Source organism: Cetorhinus maximus, chromosome X (genome assembly GCF_964194155.1).
Source record: "Cetorhinus maximus chromosome X, sCetMax3.hap1.1, whole genome shotgun sequence".
Classification (NCBI taxonomy): Eukaryota; Metazoa; Chordata; class Chondrichthyes; order Lamniformes; family Cetorhinidae; genus Cetorhinus; species Cetorhinus maximus.
The window spans coordinates 5267310-5286009 of record NC_135917.1 but is presented as its reverse complement, the minus strand read 5'-3'; positions in this window follow the sequence as shown (position 1 = coordinate 5286009).

The window sequence follows — 18700 nt, the reverse complement described above, 5'->3', positions numbered from 1 at the left end:
GGATTTGCCCTGAAACAGGAATTTATCAGTATTTGTTTAAAACAGTGTGTTCTGATGAAGGGTCTCAGCCAGAATGTTGACCTATCTCTCTCTCTCTCAGATCTTGCTCTACATTTTTATTTTTAATTGAGATTTCCTGTATTCGTGGTTTTTGTTTATATATCATTGGCTGGATTCTTATTTCACTAAACTGACTTCCAACCAGAGTTTCATTTGGCCCCATTGGGTGATGCTGAGGGAAGCTCCTTTTCTTTGGTTGGACATAACACTTGTGACTGAACCACAGAATCATGGAATGTTTACAGCACTGAAGGTGGCCATTCAGCCCATCGTGTCTGCACCAGATCTCTGAATGAGCAATTCACTTCGTGCCATTCCCCGCCTTCTCCCCATAACCCTGCACATCCTTCCTTTTCAGAGAATGATCCAATTCCCTCTCGAAAGCCTCAATTGAACCTGCCTCTAACGCACACTCAGGCAGTGCATTCCAGATCTTAACCAATCGCTGTGTGGAAAAGTTTTGCCTCATGCCTCCATTGCTTCTTTCACCAATTACGTTAAATCTGTACCCTCTCATTCTCGATCCTTTCACCAATGGGAACAGTTTCTCCCTATCTACTCTGTCCAGACCCCTCATGATTTTGAATACCTCTATCAAATCTCTCAACAAGGAAACAGTCCCAACTTCTCCAGTTTATCTATGTGACTGAAGTTCTTCATCCCTGGAACCATTCTCGTGACTCTTTTCTGCACTCTCTCTGATGCCTTCACATCCTTCTTAAAGTGCAGCGCCCAGAACTGGACAGAGTATTCCAGCTGAGGCTGAACCTGACATCTAGAACAGGATAATGATGGGCTACGAGGAGCTGGCCAACATACCTAGCTCAAGGGAAAGGACCGCTCTGCTCATATTGTCACCCTGGTCACTGTAAATGCATTCACAAATGCTCCAGAGAATGAGAGAGTGGATTGGTTTGAATTGGGGACTCATGGCAGGTCTGAGAAAACCTGAAGCCACTGTAAAAACCTTTCTAAGAGTTGCTTCCGTCTGCAAAATAACTCGCAGCACTTCATGCTTTGGTGTCGTTGCGCATTAGTTTGAAGTGTGCTGCCCTTGCACAGTTTGCCGCTATGTTACAGGACTAACTGCTCTAAGGTTGGCCTAAAGAAGCCGAACAGGTACAAACCGTTGCTCTCCCTCTCTCGGTGTCTGGACAATCCACTTTGTTTGCAGATACATTCATTGCTTGGCTACAACCCTGAAATGTAGCCCTGTATTACTGGTTATTTTCATGATTGTAATCCCACCTGTCCCATCCAACCCATTGCTGCTCAATTTTGGAAAGAGGGGAAGAGTTGTCAAGGAGACCATTGAACAGGAAGAGTTTTGCAAACCGTTCTTCTGGGGCCATTTTGAGTGCAAATACTCAAGGTATCAATCTCTACCGTTATCCTGAAACATGTTTTAACCCTTAAATGCTCATACCAATGGAGCGCAATGCAGGTTCACCAGACCGATTCCTGGGACGGTGGGATTGTTTTATGAGGAGAGATTGAGGAAACTGGACCTGTATTCTCGAGAGTTTCGAAGAACGAGAGGTGACCTCATTGAAATCTACAAAATTCTTAACAGGGTAGATATGGATAGGATGTTTCCCCAGGCTGGTGAGCCTAGAGCCAAGGGACACAGTCTCAGGACAAGGGGCAGGCCATTTAAGGCTGAGATGAGGAGGAATTTCTTCACTCAGAGGGTGGTGAATCTTTGGAATTCTCTGCCCCAAAGAGCTGTGGAAGCTCAGTCATTGAGTATGTCCAAGACTGAGATCAATGACATCAAGGGATATGGGGATTGTGGGGAAAAAGGCCTAAGAGGTAGATGATCGGCAATGATCTGTTTGATTGGCGGAGCAGGCTCGACGGGCCGAATGGCCTACCCCTGTTCCTATCCCAGGCTGGCCCTCTGACAGAGGGTCAGCCTGGATTATGTGCTCAAGACCTAGAATGGGGCCTTGAATTTGACCAACTTCTAACTCAGAGATGAAGAATACGACTTTCAACAAGGATGGGCTTTCGTTTCTTTCTGTGGGTCTTCCCAATTAACCTGTCATTAATATTGGAACTGATAGGAAAAAATGCAAAAAGCACTCAACCTCCTTTTTTTTGGCATTTGTCTCCATCTGGGTTCTTGAGCCAGATGCTTGTACACTTGCCTAGGGTTGCCAATTGTGATTAAATGTATTCCTGGAGGTTTCATCACATGATTTTCCCCCGCCTCCAGCTATTAGACGGCCAACACATCCATCCTTGTGATGTATGGTCTTCCTACGCCAATTGGAAAGCAAAAAGACTCATTACCCAATTGGATGATGCTTAACTGTCAGCCAAACAGCCTTTCCCCTCCCCATTTTCAATGTTTTTATATCTGGTAAGGAGAAACGTTCAAAGAAAATGACAGAAAAAAAACAATCTTTTTTAATGCCCCAATGATATTTCTCCAGGGTCGCACACAGCAGTGTCCTGGAGATTAATCTTCAATTCCTGGAGGCCCCAGGCCAATCCTGGAGGGTTGGCAACCCTACACTTGCCCCTGGTGCCAGACTGGTAAGGATTGCACGGTATTAGCCAGCTGGTTTAACAGCAGAATAAAGAGAAACCTGAATAATATTGAGAGGCTGGTCTAGAGCCATGGTAACGCATGCACAGCCTTGCTGCAGCCTCTATGCAGTTACTAGACTTTGATTAGAATGCACTTCACCTTAAACCACTGATTGGAGCTAACACCCAGGTTGTTAAAATAACAACCTCTTCCCCCCACAATAGATAAACATTACCCTTAGAATCGGAGCACTGAGAAAGACTAACCGTCACACTGAAATATCAGAACAAAACGCTTCCCATCAAATGAGGAAAGAATGAAAATAGACAAGGATTCTAGGCAAGTGGCCAACTATCACTAGCTAGCCACACAGAATGGGAACACATGTAGGAGAGCCTATAATCTCCTTCCTTTCTCTCTCTTTCCTTTTGTCTCTTTCTCTCGCTGCACCATCGGAGGAGCTATCCTCCACATAGACGTTAAACCGAGGCCCCGTCTGCCCTCTGAAGTGGTTGTCGAAGATCCCACAGCCACCATTTCGAAGACCAGCGGTGGGGGATGGGAGGGGAGGGCAGTTTCTCCCCGGTGCCCCGGTCAATATTTATCCCTCAATCTGCATCACAAAAACAGATTAGCTGGCCTTTTGTCACGGTGCTGTTTATGGGACCTTGCTGTGTTGCAAGTTGGCCGCTGCCTTTGCAGCAGTGACGACACTTCATTGCACTTCGGGAGCGTCCTGAGGTTGTGAAAGGCACTACAGAAATGCAAGTCTTTCTTTCACTGACACAAAAGCAAAATACTGCGGATGCTGGAAATCGGAAATAAAAGCAGAAAATGCTGGAAAAACTCAGCAGGTCTGGCAGCAACTGTGAAGAGAGAGAAACAGAGTTAACGTTTCAGGTCGATGACCCTTCATAAGGACTGTTCTGATGAAAGGTCATTGACCTGAAATGTTAACTCTATTTCTCCCCGCAGATACTGCCAGACCTGCTGAGTCTTTCCAGCACATTTTTTCGTTTTTATTTCTTCCTTTCACCATCCTTTTTTTAAATCCCTCAGCTTAAGTTTGTCTTCCTGCCTGTCTCTAGCACATTTTGTCTGTGTTCCAGCTGTGGTAACATCTGTTCATATGTGCGGCCCCAGGTAGGCTTTGCTCCCATTTGCTGGGTAAATGCCTTTTGACCTGGCGGAGTCGCTGGACCCTTGAGTCTGTTTAGAAAATCTGATCTCTTGAGAGTAGGCGTGAGGCTTTACTCTTTGCTCTTCCACTCAATAACCTGTCGAATATCTGGTAAGTTGCGACAATTACTGTTGCTCCTTTGCTTATGCTGAGTCCTGGTGCTGTAATGCAGCTTCTGTTATTCAATCCACAGTGTTGGAGTGAGCACAGAAGCCTCTTTGCGAGATACGGGACATGTCACATTCTCTATGCACATACCCACTTTAAACATGGAAAAGGCTAAAACGTCTCAGTGAGGAGGAGGGTGGTTGGGGGAAACTCAGAGGTTTGCCACAGGCAGTGGTTGAGACAGACACCACTGCACCTTTTAAGGGAAAACTGGATGCATATTTGAAATAGTGGACAATACAAACCTATCAGGAGAGCGTGAAGCAGTGGCATATGAATTTTGGTTTGCTTTGTAAAGAGCCAGCAAAGATAGGATGGGCAAAACAGCACCCCTTCTGTGCTGTAAATATATATGGATCTATGATGTAGTTGGAAGGGAGATCTCGTGGCACAGTGGCAGTGTCGGTTTATTATCAGCCTGTAAACCCTTCCAATATGCCTGATGGCAGGCAGCCAGAGTGGGAGAGTTTCCTGGTCAGTCAGACTGCTGAAGGCAACGTCAAACCACTGCAGTACTTTGCCAAGAATAACCATGGACCAATCCCATGGATACCCATGGTCACCAATGCCCTCTTCGGGCATGGTAGCTGGAGAAGGAGGTGCTTTTCTGGGTTTGGAGATGCGACATACTGTTGGGAAAATAGAGAAAGCTTTACTCTTCAGCTGCTTGCACTTTATCTGACCTGGGACTGCTTGGTGATCATCATTTCAATGTCCCACGGGATCTATAGTGGGAAGCCATCCATCCCACCAGATTACTGCCCAAGTGGTGAAGATGAATATCTACCTCCAGGTGGCTAAAATGGGACCGTGTTCCATTTAATATCTCATCTGATGAGTGCAAAATTCGCACAAAGAAAAATTTACCATTCACTCTACCTAACAGAGAGACTGTATACAAAGCGATTACCCTGGCAGAATAGAGCAGCTGCAATAGAGTAGCCAAATGCAAATGAAGTATTGAAAATTATCAACAGAATAATTTTGAACTTCTTTAAACACCCCTATCTAGTGTCAGTCGCAAATCACAGTGCATTATTTTCTTACTTGGAGGGATAATAAGGCAATTTATCTTCACCAAAGAAAGAAACCTCAAACAGAAGGTTTGCAAGATGCAGTGGGTCTCCTTTGGTTTATTCATTGGATGTGGGCATCACTGGCTAGACCAGCATTTATTGCCCATCCCTAATTGCCCTTGTTCATTGTTGTGGGTCTGGAGTCACATGTAGTCACCAGGTAAAGGTGGCAGATTTCTTTCTGGGCATTAGTGAACCAGATGGGTTTTTACAACAATTGACATCGGCAGGCCTTTTAATTCCAGATTTTTATTGAATTCAAATTCCACCATCTGCCCTGGCAGGATTCAAACCAGGGTCCCCAGAGCATTACCCTGGGTCTCTGGATTACTAGCCCAGTGATAGTACCACTATGCCACTGCCTCCCCCTATGATGTACAGTTTATGATGTACCACTTTATGATGAAAGCTGTACACCACACTTGTGTACAAGATGAGCCAGATTCTCCCAACACAGTGTATCTTGTGTATGCTTTAGCGCCACAAGCTTTCTTCCCACTTTGCTGCTGGCTTTGTTGGTTAAAGCACCCTTCTACTATAGGACTGACGTGGCGACACTGTGGCTAAGCCTCGGGCTATAGGCAGGGTTTCTGTTCCTGAGTTTCTCTCCAGTAGCTCCTGAGGGAAAGTTTGTGTGTGTTGATGTTGGCTGTGGACACCAGGCTCAGTTGTGATGGGGCCCTGCGGTTGGCAAGTCTGCCAGTTTTTCCCGTCGCTGGGTTGTCACCAGCATCGAAAGAATGGTGATCGGGAAACTGAAGATGGAAGGGTGACAAATGAACAGCCTCTGGGGTTCATGTGACATTTCTAGATCACAAAAGTTAACCTCTCTGGAATTAGGAGATCCTCTGGGCCCGGCAATTGTTTTATTGCCTCATAACTGGTCCCTAATCACTAATTACTGTGCACTACTTTGTATGACAGGTTTATAGCTGTTTAACCTGTTGACCTCAGTGTGCCAGCAGCCTCTTGGAGAAACAGGGAGCTGCAAGCATAGCTCCTGAACAATAACATTCTTTCCTGCTGTAATTCCTAAGGTACAGGCACTGTGCTTATAGCAAACTGTTAACATGTTGGTGTAACCTTGTAGAACAAAATTTTCACTTCTGATAATTTAGTTACCTCCTGAATGCCAGATTCCTCAATTACATGTTGTGTCACATGAAAGCGGCTGAGGTTGGTTAGGAATCAAAGAATGGAACTATTTTTTTGTAAATCTGAAGAGGGCAAAACAAAACTCTGATCTTGTTATAATTTGAAATTGTACAAAAAACTAACTGTAGGCATTTATTTAAATGTTAACTCTTTTACTTTCAGATAGCTCATGTTCTCGCTCAGATGCTACAATGCTTGCTATAGCTTTTTATTGTATGTTAAAGGTTTGTCCTTTCAGGGAGATGGGTCTGTTGAATCTTTTGACTACCATGTTGATCACAAGATTAATTGGGCTAGCTTAGCTCATGTATTCAGAAAGAGACCACAGTCTCCTCACATTTGCTGCATTCAGCTGTTGTTTCAAAGTTTTAATTTCACTATCCCACCCAGAAGATTGTTCCACATATTGGCTATTCTTCATATGAAGAGAAATTTCTTAATGTTAATCCTAATTGTTGTTTTCACTAATCCATACATATATACGTTTTTTAAAAATTTATTCTTTCATGGGATCTGGGTGTCACTGGCTAGACCAGTATTTCTTGCCCATCCCTAACTACCCCGGAGAAGCTGGTGGTGAGCTGCCTTCTTGAACCGCTGCAGTCCATGTGGTGTAGGTACACCTACAGTGCTGTTAGGGAGGGAGATCCAGGATTTTGACGCAGTGACAGTGAAGGAATGGCGATATATTTCCAAGTCAGGATGGTGAGTTGCTTGGAGGGGAACTTCCAGGTGGTGGTGTTCCCATGTATCTGCTGCCTTTGTCCTTCTGGATGGTAGAGGTCATGGGTTTGGAAGGTGCTGTTGAAGGAGCCTTGGCGAGTTGCTGCAGTACATCTTGTAGGTGGCACACACTGCTGCCACTGTGCGTTTGTGGTGGAGGGAGTGAATGTTGAAGGTGGTGGATGGGGTGCCAATCACGTGGGCTGCTTTGTCCTGGATTGTGTTGAGCTGCATGAGTGTTGTGGGAGCTGCACTCATCCAGGCAAGTGGAGAGTGTTGCATCACACTCCTGACTTGTGTTGATTGGCCACATGGAGGCTTCCAATAAGCAGAGATCCCTTTCAATTTCAGCAATTTTCATGATATAACTGCTTTTTTTTACTTCCTCAATGAATACTTTACACTTGCCCAAAATTCAATTTCATCCTGTTCTTCCTCTGGCATATTTTATCTAAAGGATTTACTAAGTCCCCATTTGTCTCTCCCCCTCATGTATATAGTTGAGTCTCATCTTGAGCAGTTTGTTTGGACTTTCTGAATTTATGTTGTTCACAAATTAGAACTAGGAGGGGAGCCAATACAAAATACAGGACATCCCACTCAGCACTCCTAACAACACGCTCCCTTAACAAATGCTCGATGTTTCCTACTCTTCAGCCAGTTTCTTATCTATTCTTAGCTTTTACCACGAATCCCCTTAATCTGCTTTAAACTGGAATCTTTCTTGTGGGTCTTTATCAAAGGGCTTTTTGGAGCCCAGATACACCACAACGTAGAGGTGTCAGCTGTGGCTCAGTTCATAGCACCCTCGCCTTTGAATCAGAGGGTTGTGGGTTCATGTCCCACTCCCGGAAACCAAGAACTGTGAATGTACTGGAAAGAGTTACAATCTGTGACTGTTGATAACTCGAAAGAGTATCACCACAACGTAGGGCTCTCCATTGGAGGCTTGGCATGTCACTTTTTAAAAAAAATGTAGATTGGCTAGAGATCATTGAACCCATGTTAGCTGCTGTTTGATAATCTAGTATACAGGTGAGATTCTTTGCTTTGAGCCTTTTTGTCCATTCAGTATTTTCTGTCAAAGTTGTTAATCCTACTTTATCACCATTTGTGAATGATGTGTTCCTCCCTAATGAATACTTGGAGGGAGTAACCAATTGACAAGAATATTTTCTGTTTTTCCTTGATTTTGAGCCTGTTTTTATCCTTTAGGACTCTTTCTCTGACTACTTTCTTATTCTTCCAGTACTGGAGTTTCTGTCCTGTTTTGTACCTACAGCTTTGCTCACTTCTACTTTCATATTTGACCAACTTTTAAATATGTTTCTGACTTTTTATATTCATCCTAGAGCTCTTCTATACTTTGCCATCAACAGAATCTCTGTTCCGCCTTAGTTTGTTTCTGATTATTTTCTTGATCCATTTTAAGGTCACACTTGTTTAGTCTATTCTTGTTAATCCAGATGTGTATTTGCCCTCAATGTGCAAAAATATGCTTTTAGGCTCCAAGATTGGTTTTGAAGTGTAGTCCCTGTTGTAATGTTGGAAACACAGCAGCCAATTTGCACACAGCAAGCTCCCACAAACAGTGATGTGATAATGACCAGATAATCTGTTTTTGTGATGTTGATTGAGGGATAAATATTGGCCAGGACACCAGGGATAACTCCCCTGCCCTTCTTCAAAACAGAGCCACGGGATCTTTTACAGGGTAGACAGGATATCAGTTTAACGCCTCATCTGAAATGACAGCACCTCCAACAGTGCAGCGCTTCCCTCAGTACTGCGCTGAAGTGCCAGCCTTGATTTTCATCCTGGAGAGGGACTTGAACCCACAACCTGAGGTGAGAGTGCTACCCACTGAGCCATGGCTGATGAAAGGCAAAGACGCAGAGTTCATACTCCCAATTACCACCAAGCTCTCTAGGTTGGATGTGTTGATGCCTGGTGAGCACAGGATTGAGCTCAGTTTGGATGCCCTTGGGCATGATTTACATGGATTTCCAGCGCAGAAACAGGCCATTCAGCCCATCTGGTCCATGCCAATGTTTATGCTCCATACAGCCTCATCCAACCTTACTTTATCTAAACCTGTCGGCGTAATATTTTCTTCCTCATGTGTTTAACTAGCTTTCCCATAAAGGCATGGGTAGGCTCAAAAAGGACCTTGTGGATGAGGTACTATATAGGGGAGATGGTGGCATAGTGGTAATTTTGCTGGACTAGTAATCCAGAGAGGCCCAGGCTCATGTTCTGGGGATGTGGGTCCAAATCCCGCCAAGGCAGATGGTGGAATTTGAATTTGGTTAATAAGTGTGAAATGTAAAGCTAGTCTCAGTAATGGTGACCATGTCAACTATCATCAATTGTCATAAAAGCCCAGCTGGTTCATTAAAGCCCCCTTAGGGAAGGAAATCTGACATCCTTGCCTGGTCTGGCCTGCATGTGCCCCCACAGCAATATGGTTCAGCCTTAGCAAGGGCAATTAGGGATGGGCAACAAGTGCTGGCCTTGCAAACAAGGCCCACATCCCATGAAAGAATAAAAAAAAGTAAAGCTGATTGGGGCCTTGACAACTGTCATCAGGAGATGTGAGAGGAAAAAGTGGGCAAGCAAGAGTTTTAAACTCGCAAATACATGCCAACAAATGGAGTATCATAGAATCATGCAGCACAGAAGGAGGCCATTTGGCCCATTGTGTCTCTGCTGGCTCTTTGAAAGAGCTATCCAATTAATCGTACTTTCCTCATAGCCTTACAAATTTCCCCTTTTTGAAAGTTACTATTGAATCTGCTTCCACCGCACTTTCAGGCAGCACGTTCCAGATCACAACAATTCACTGTGTTTAAAAAAAAAAGGCATTGTCCCTTCTCTGCCCTCTGGTTCTTTCACCAATTATCTGAAACCTGCGTCCTCTGAATACAGAAACAGTTTCTCCGTGAAACTGTGAGGATTAATCAGTATTGTTCATTAATCTCTATTTTCCTCCAATTTTGTCATTCACAATACTATTAGAATATACTAGAAGGATTGTTTTTTTGCCAAAGATACAGAAGTGCTGCGATACAAGTACGATAGGTGTTGGAACTTTCAACCAGTCATTAATCAGGTGTTATTCTGATTATTGCTGAAGAAAGAGACATGTTGAAGCTTTTTCCTTGCACTCATCAGGACACTTTGCAAGAATACCTATATAAAGGGAAAACAACAATGTTGTAAGGGTGGCTGAATTGCTGCTATTGTTGATAGAGTTGATCTGCAGACACTTCTTACGTGGAAACGTAAAGTTTATTTACAATATACTCAGCAGAAACTATGTGTGTGCTTTCAACTCCAACTCGATCTCTACACTGACTGCTGAGGTAGCCTGCGCTACTCTCCTATTGGTTACTACAGATCATGTGATCTTCCTTAACAAGCATTATTCTTAAAGGTACATTACACACTAAATAAAACCTTAATTACTACAAACAATTTATACTGTATGTGAAGAGAGAACTGATAGGTTGGCAAGTGGACTGATTGGTAGAGGCGTTGCCATGGAGAATGCACCAGTGATGGTGACTGACAGTTAACTGCCAAGCATTGTTTGAAATTTAAACCAGGCTGATTGGTCAAGGCATTGCCTTGAGGAATGAGTCAGCGAATGGCTGTCATTTACTTTGTTTAACTGAAACAGGTGCAATCTGTCTACAAAGAACGCCATGTCTCTTTTTTTTCGGCAATACTCAAGTTCTGTACGACCAAACGATTATTCTGATTATTGATCCACCATCTTTTGGTTGAGGGAGTAGATAGTTATGAAGCAATGTAAAAATGCCTCCAAAGGCTCAGTCTGAAAATCATTAACATCTTTATTTAGCATTTTTTGAAAAATAAATAGCAACTCCCTGTTTCTGGAGCTGGGAATGTTGAGATAAATTAAAATCTTCTGTGCTTTTTTGGAGCTTCTCAAATTGTTCCCTAGCCACCGTTTTGCTGTCTTTAATAGTGCCATCATAACAGTGAACGCCTTGCCGTCTGGCTGAGGAAACGTCCGACTAAACACATCTGGTATGAGTTTTCCATCTCCATAAAACTCATCAGAATTGTGCAGTAAAAGAATGGATTGTTTCGTTCCCACTTCCTGTTTACAGCTGGGGAAGTAACTTGCTTGCTCAGCATTGTCTCGCTGCAGGGGTTTTGAAGGCACATTGGGCCACGTAAGTGTCAGATGCCCTTTCTCGACAGTTGCCTGAAAGCCTGGTGGTGAATCAATGCTGTCTCTGAGTGTGAGAATATTATGACACTGTACAGCGACACTGGGAGCACAGGCCCTCTGTACAGTGGGAGTGAGAGCACTGGATATTGCTACTGAAAATGTCACTCTGCACAATTTGTTGCCACACCATTCTTTCAGAATGCCATTCTTGAAAGGTATGAAAGCAAAGGGGAGATCTAGGCTTCTGTAATTAGCCCCATACTGAAGTATCAAAATAGAGTAAACATTTGATGCAGTCATGAAAGTAAGTTCTTGGATGTCCTTTGCAGGCCTTGTTTATGTGGTATGATACAGTGTCACTGTGCACCTTATCTATTTTTAGGATATTCACAGCTTAATCTTCTGTTACACTAATTTGGAGAGAAAAGACACGTGAATAGATGTAACATTGGGGAGGATTATTGACAGCTTATCTTTGTGTTCTAGTTGGCCATCATCCTTCAACATTGAAAGGATTTGTGCCCTGAAGTCGATGACTAACCCACACTTCCGGTTCACTGCTCGGCAGACAGGAGGAGACACCAATGTTGGCCAAGGGAGCAGTCAGGGTCGGAATAGCAGCTGAGTTCACTGACTCACCCCAGTCAGCTCACATATCCAAATGGGAATGGGACAGAGAGATTTACAACAGTGCATGGACAGTCTCCAAGTCCACTTCCCTCCTTTGCCTGAACCCATAATCACAGCCTTCTCCACCTCTTAAAATCAACCTGCAAATCAAAAGAGAATTGGATAAATAAGAGTGTGGCATCAAGGAGCCCTAGCAAAGCTGCGGTCAATGGGAATCAAAAAACTTCGCCTGACTCCCCAAAGCCTGTCCACTATCTACAAGGCACAAGTCAGGAGTGTGATGAAATACTCTCCACTTGCCTGGATGAGTGCAGCTCCAACAACACTCAAGAAGCTCAACACCATCCAGGACAAAGCAGCTGCTTGATTGACACCCCATCCACTACCTTCACCAGTCACTCCCTCCATCACTGACACCCAGTGGCAGCAGTGGGTACCATCTACAAGATGCACTGCAGCAACTCACCAAGGCTCCTTAGACAGCACCTTCCAAACCTGTGATCTCTACCACCTTGAAGGACAAGGGCAGCAGTTGCATGGGAACACCACCACCTGGAAGTTCGCCTCCAAGCCACTCACCATCCTGACTTGGAAATATATCGCCGTTCCTTCACTGTCACTGGGTCAAAATCCTGAAACTCCCTTCCTAACAGCACTGTGGGTGTACCTACACCACAGGGACTGCAGCGGTTCATGAAGGCAGCTCACCACCACCTTCTCAAGGGCAACTAGGGACGGGCAATAAATGCTGGCCCAGCCAGTGATGCCCATATCCTGTTAATGAATAATAATAAAATGTTTAAATGGGGGGTGGGTGGGAGTGAAGGAGAACATTTTTTCAATGCACTGAATTGTTGTGATCTGAAATGCGTTGCCTGTTGGCAGGAGTATGGGACTAATTGGATATCTCTTTCAGAGCCAGCACAGACACAATTGGCCGAATGGCCTCCTCCTGTACTGTTTCAATTTATTTAAGGATTATCTAAAGGACAGAGCTTCTCCAGGGCCTGGACAATGTGGCTGCTCCTTGTGAAGTGTGGCATTGTTCTACTTGATTGTCCCTGGGCAATATGGCTCCAGAGTTAATCTTATCACATGCAGAGAGATGAATGAAAGCTGTTGAACCTCAGACTCTATCAATAAAGAAGTGTTTCATTAAGTCTCGAGGTTGTGATTTGTAAGGATGGGAATGATTTCAGCATGCAAGCAATTCAATTTAATTGAACAAATAAGTTAATAAATTCCATGGTGTCTGTTTTGTTTCCTCCAATAGCATCTCACTCAAGTTGTCATTCCTCATTCTCGATATTGAGGGTGATTTGAGTATCTGGAGGCTCACACTTGAGGCTTGAGGGATGCTGAAGCCAACTACGATGAACCCATTACCACCCAAGTTGTGAACTTGGAGCTTTCTTTGGGCTGGTTGCCTTCAGAACACATTGGACAGGACCATGTAACCACTGGGCCATAAGGAAACTTATTAAAGAAAGACAGCCAACAGAGAGTGGGGGAATCTGCTGGGAGTTTCCAAGTTACTCTCTCAACAGTGCTGCTCACAACCAAACACAGCCACTTCTAAACATCCATTTGAGGGTGTTTTCAAATGGTCCCATTGGAGCTTCACTTGCCTTTTTTTTTATTGTAAAAATATACTTTATTCATAAAAAATCTTCAATCACATTCAAAACCATTTCAAAAACAACATTACAAGGGTACAATCCAGGTTAAACTTTTACAAAATGTATCACCAGGTGCATCAGTACAAACAATATTACAATCATTTACAGCCTTTCATTTTGATCTGTACAGCCTGAGGGGCTCTAAACAGTTCCCAGTCTCTCGGTGCGCTGTGGTAGAAAGGTCTTAGACAGCGACCCTTCCCCATTGCGCCTTTGCGGCAGCTGCCCCAAGCTTTAGTGCGTCCCTCAGCACGTAGTCCTGGACTTTGGATTGTGCCAGTCCGCAACAATCGGTCGGGGACAACTCTTTGTGCTGGAAGACCAACAAGTTTCGGGCAGACCAAAGCGCGTCTTTCACCGAGTTGATGATCCTCCAGCTGCAGTCGATGTTTGTCTCGGTGTGTGTCCCTGGGAACAGCCCGTAGAGCACAGAGTCCTGTGTCACAGAACTGCTCGGGATGAACCTCGACAGCAACCACTGCATCTCTCTCCAGACTTTCTTTGCAAAGGCACAATCCACAAGGAGGTGAACAACGGTCTCTTCCCCACCACAGCCACCTCGAGGGCATCGTGCAGAGGGGGTGAGACTCCTGGCGTGTAGGAAGGATCTGACGGGGAGGGCCTTTCTCACCACCAGCCAAGCTACGTCTTGGTGCTTGTTGGAAAGTTCTGGCGATGAGGCATTCTGCCAAATGACTTTGACAGTCTGCTCGGGGAACCATCCCACAGGGTCCACTCTCTCCTTATCCCTCAGGGCCTCTAGGACGTTACGTGCTGACCACTGCCTGATGGACTTGTGGTCAAAGGTGTTTTTCTGCATAAATTTTTCCACCAGGGACAGGTGGTACGGCACGGTCCAACTACTTGGAGCGTTCCGCGGCAGCGTGGCCAGACCCATCCTTCGCAACACCGGGGACAGGTAGAACCTCAGCACGTAGTGACACTTGGTGTTTGCGTACTGAGGGTCTACGCACCGCTTGATGCAGCCGCACACAAAGGTGGCCATCAGTATGAGGGCGATGTTGGGCACGTTTTTTCCCCCTTTATCTAGAGGCTTGTACATCGCGTCCCTGCGGACACGATCCATTTTCGACCTCCAGATAAAGCGGAAGATGGCTCGAGTGATCGCCATCGCGCAGGAGTGTGGAATGGGCCAGACCTGCGCCACGTACAGCAACAGCGAGAGTACCTCACACCTGATGACCAGGTTCTTACCCGCAATGGAGAGGGAGCGTCGCTCCCACATGCCCAGTTTCCTTTTCACCATAGCCACTCGCTCCTTCCAGTTTCTAACGCATGCCCCGGTCCCTCCGAACCATATCCCCAGCACCTTCAGGCCGTCAGCCCTGACAGTGAAGGGGACAAAGGATCGGTCAGCCCAGTTCCCAAAGAACATGGCCTCGCTCTTCCCACGATTTACCTTGGCTCCCGAGGCCAGTTCGAACTGGTCGCAGACGTGCATCAGTCTGCGCACCGACAGCGGATCCGAGCAGAAGACGGCGACGTCGTCCATGTACAGGGAGGCTTTTACCTGAGTGCCTCCACTGCCTGGGATCGTCACTCCTCTTATGCCCGGATCCTTCCTGATGGACTCGGCAAAGGGTTCTATGCAGCACACGAAAAGGACAGGCGAGAGAGGACAGCCCTGCCTGACTCCAGATTTAATCGGAAAGCTATCTGTTTCCCACCCATTGATTGAGACTGCGCTACTGATGTTAGTGTAGAGCAGTTGGATCCAATTTCGAATTCCCTCCCCAAAGCCCATTTTGGAGAGCACCTCCCCCATGTAGGTGTGCGATATTCTGTCAAAGGCCTTCTCCTGATCCAAGCTGATGAGGCAGGTATCCACACCCCTGTCCTGTACATAGGCAATCATATCCCCGAGCAGCGCCAGGCTGTCAGAGATCTTCCTGCCTGGCACAGAGCAGGTCTGGTCAGGGTGAATCACCAATTCCAGAGCGGATTTGACCCGATTGGCGATGACCTTGGACAGAATCTTATAGTCCATATTCAACAGTGAAATGGGTCGCCAATTTCTAATTTCCTCCCTTTCCCCCTTGTGCTTATAGATGAGGGTGATGATGCCTTTCCTCATGGATTCTGACATACTACCGGCCAGGAGCATACTCTCGTACACTTGCCTTTTGCCATTGAGAATCATGACATAACACACCCTTTGGTGCCCTCTTACTGAAGCCAGTGAAATGGCTCCACCACAGGCTGATGTCACCTGTTAACATTGCCATGACCTGTTTAGCAGGTCATCCTTTAAATAATCAGTATTCATTATTTAAAGATTATTAATCCGTAATAAAGCTGAAGGGTATAAGTTCGTTTTTACTTTTGGTATTGTTTACACTTAATCCAATAAAGTTAACTGACTTTACCGTAAACTGTTTTTCTAAATGATAGAGATCAGGGCAGCTTGCCCTACATTACTGGGACAGACATCTGCTAGTATGCTGTCAGTATTTATTAATCTGTGGATCTGCCTAATTTAGTGAGCTACTGCGTGCCCGAATCCATGACATGTGTGAACCCATGTGCCTTTTGGATGCCTGTGTGTTCGTATACACAAGAGCTATCTGTACACAGATCTGCTTGCATCAGCTCTGTTGTTCTGACAGCAGAATAGAAAGCTTTACAACATTGCTGTTTTCTTCAAGACCTACAGTAACTCGACCACACTGACCCCTTCCCATTGTCGGGTGTTTACCCTTCAGCCAGTATGAGTCCACAGGTCTGAAAGGAGAACACAACTGACAAAAGAGCTGAGATTCCGTCATTTACATTCACAGATCAGGGAAGCCTGAGCCAACATGTTGCTTGAGACGGTGCATATGTCTTTCTCGATTGTGAAGCCGCCTTAGGACTCAGCTGCCATGTACATGACCAGAGCCACCTCGCCTTCAAGAAGCTCCAATTGACACACAGCAGCCTCGCTTGATTAGGGTTCAGAGGACAGTACTTTACATGTCCCCAAAGGGAAGCACCATACCAGACAGTGCAAAATACACCCGCACAAACATTACAGGAAGCAACAGAACCTGCCTGGTGAGAAAACTGCCAAGATCAGCTCAGTCACTCACTTTATCTTCTGTTGGATTTCACTTGCCATCGATCTCAATGGACGTATGGAGTGAAACTGGCGACCAATCTGATCAGTTTCCTAAAAGTGTCGACTGTGTTCTCAGCCTGGGAGAAAGTTTCACCAGAATGACGTGAATGGCAAGTTGCAATGAGTTGTGGTGAAAACAGAGGAGACTGTAGCTGAAGATTTGTATGCAGACGGGTGTGGGGTGAGGGGGGAACCAGATTATGAAGGTGGTAGACACATTTTGGTGTTGGGTAAATCAGAGGTGCACAAACTTCTCAATCTGCCAAGGAAAGGCTTCTCTTCCACTGGTTGTTTATGTTGCTGCAGCTTTCCTTGATGGTTTGGGATGGGGTTGGGGGTTTTTCTCTTTGGTCTTCAGTGACTGTGCCTTATTCTCAGCGGTTGTACAACATGTAGCCGACAGTAGGACTCATCGAAGTGCCCTCTGATACCGCAGGGCTTCACCACTGACCCAGCCACCTTTGCCGCATCTTCAGCCTGCCAAGAGTTTACTCACGGATGACCGCTGCAGATGCATGTCTTATTATGTTTGCATTCAGATAATAGCCCACAGAGCAACCATAATCCATAACTCTAAAGAATAGCATTGATCTCCCAGTGTTGCACTGTGAACTCTTTGAGAAGCCTGCCAACAGCTCCAGGGACTCTCCCAGTAGAAAAGCGACGCCAGTGGAAAGTGTTAACAGTGTGGTATCAGTTTGTACAAGGCTGAGCTGCACTTTGGCCACTCCATCAGATGAACCGCTGCAGTGACCCTGGGAAAGATCCACTTGCCCAGAAGCTTTTGTGACCTTTGCAGCCAAGGCAAGAGCTTTTTCAGCGCTTGAAGTGACTTGTTCTGAAGCAGGTGTCAAACCTGGTCACTGCTTCTTTAGTGACGGGGAACAAACCAAGGCAGGAACGGCCTGGTCTCTAAACATGGCTCCATGGACATTGACTACAGCAAATAAACCCTCTGCTGTGCTGCTGGAGCCAGGGAGGCTGTCTCTGCCTTTAGAAATTTACTGAAACTTCGAGACTGGGAGTACAGATTAGGACCTGCCATGTATCCATGCATTGGAAGCAGATTTCTTTAAGGAAACAAGACTTGATAGGGAAATGTCTCTGACACTCCTATCAGTGTTTGGAGTCCATGGACAAGTCAGCACCTGGATGTCCAATGTTCTTAGGCTGCAAATGAGGGGGATGAGGTCCTTGTGCCATTTAGGGGCAGGTAAATTGCACACACGCCACACCCAAAGCGGTGGAAAATATTGGTGAATGGAACCCAGATCCCACTCAATTCCATGCTCTCCTGCCGACTGTCAGCTATGGAACAGCGATAGCGTGCTCACCTCTGAGCCAGAAAGTTGAAGCCGAACTCCCGGGAGTGCTGCACCCCTAGAGATAAGAGTTGTTCAGATGAGAGACCGAGGCCCTGACTGTCCTATTGGGTTGATGCAAAGGATCCTGTGGACCTGTTCAAAGAAGAGCAGAGCTGATGTCCTGGCCAATATTTATCCCTCAATTAACATCACTAAAACAGGCAATTTGGTCATTATCGCATTGCTGTTTGTGGGAGCTTGCTGTGTGCAAATTGGCTGCTGTGTTTCCTACATTATAACAGCGACTACATTTCAAAAAGTGCTTCATTGGCTGGAAAGTGCTTTGGGATGCCCTGTGGTCATGAACGGCAATAGAAATATTCTTTCCTGTCAGATAATGCTCCTTTTGAAAGTATCAAGACCATGGAAATGGGGCTTTGCCATGAAGTAATATAAGTAACATGTTGGTACGTCATTGTTATACTATGTTTGCTGTCGCTTTATAACATTTGCCACTCTTGTGGTGGGTATAGCCAAGGTCACTGCTGGAGTTCCTCATGAAAAGAGAGAGTTCCATCTTGGACAAAGGAAAAGCTATAATGGTGACTCTATAGCTCTTTGTCATCTATTTAGAAACGTGCACAAGTGATCTCATCAGTCTTTGGAAAACCAGCGCCAGTAATCTTGTCAGCCAATTGCAAGCCAGCTCTGGTGACTTTCTAGCTGGGCAGCCAATTGCAAGCCAGCTCCAGTAACCTCCTAGCTGGGCAGCCAATTGCAAGTCAGCTCTGGTGACCTTCTAGGTGGGCAGCCAATTGCAAGCCAGCTCTGGTGACCTTCTAGGTGGACAGCCAATTGCAAGCCAGC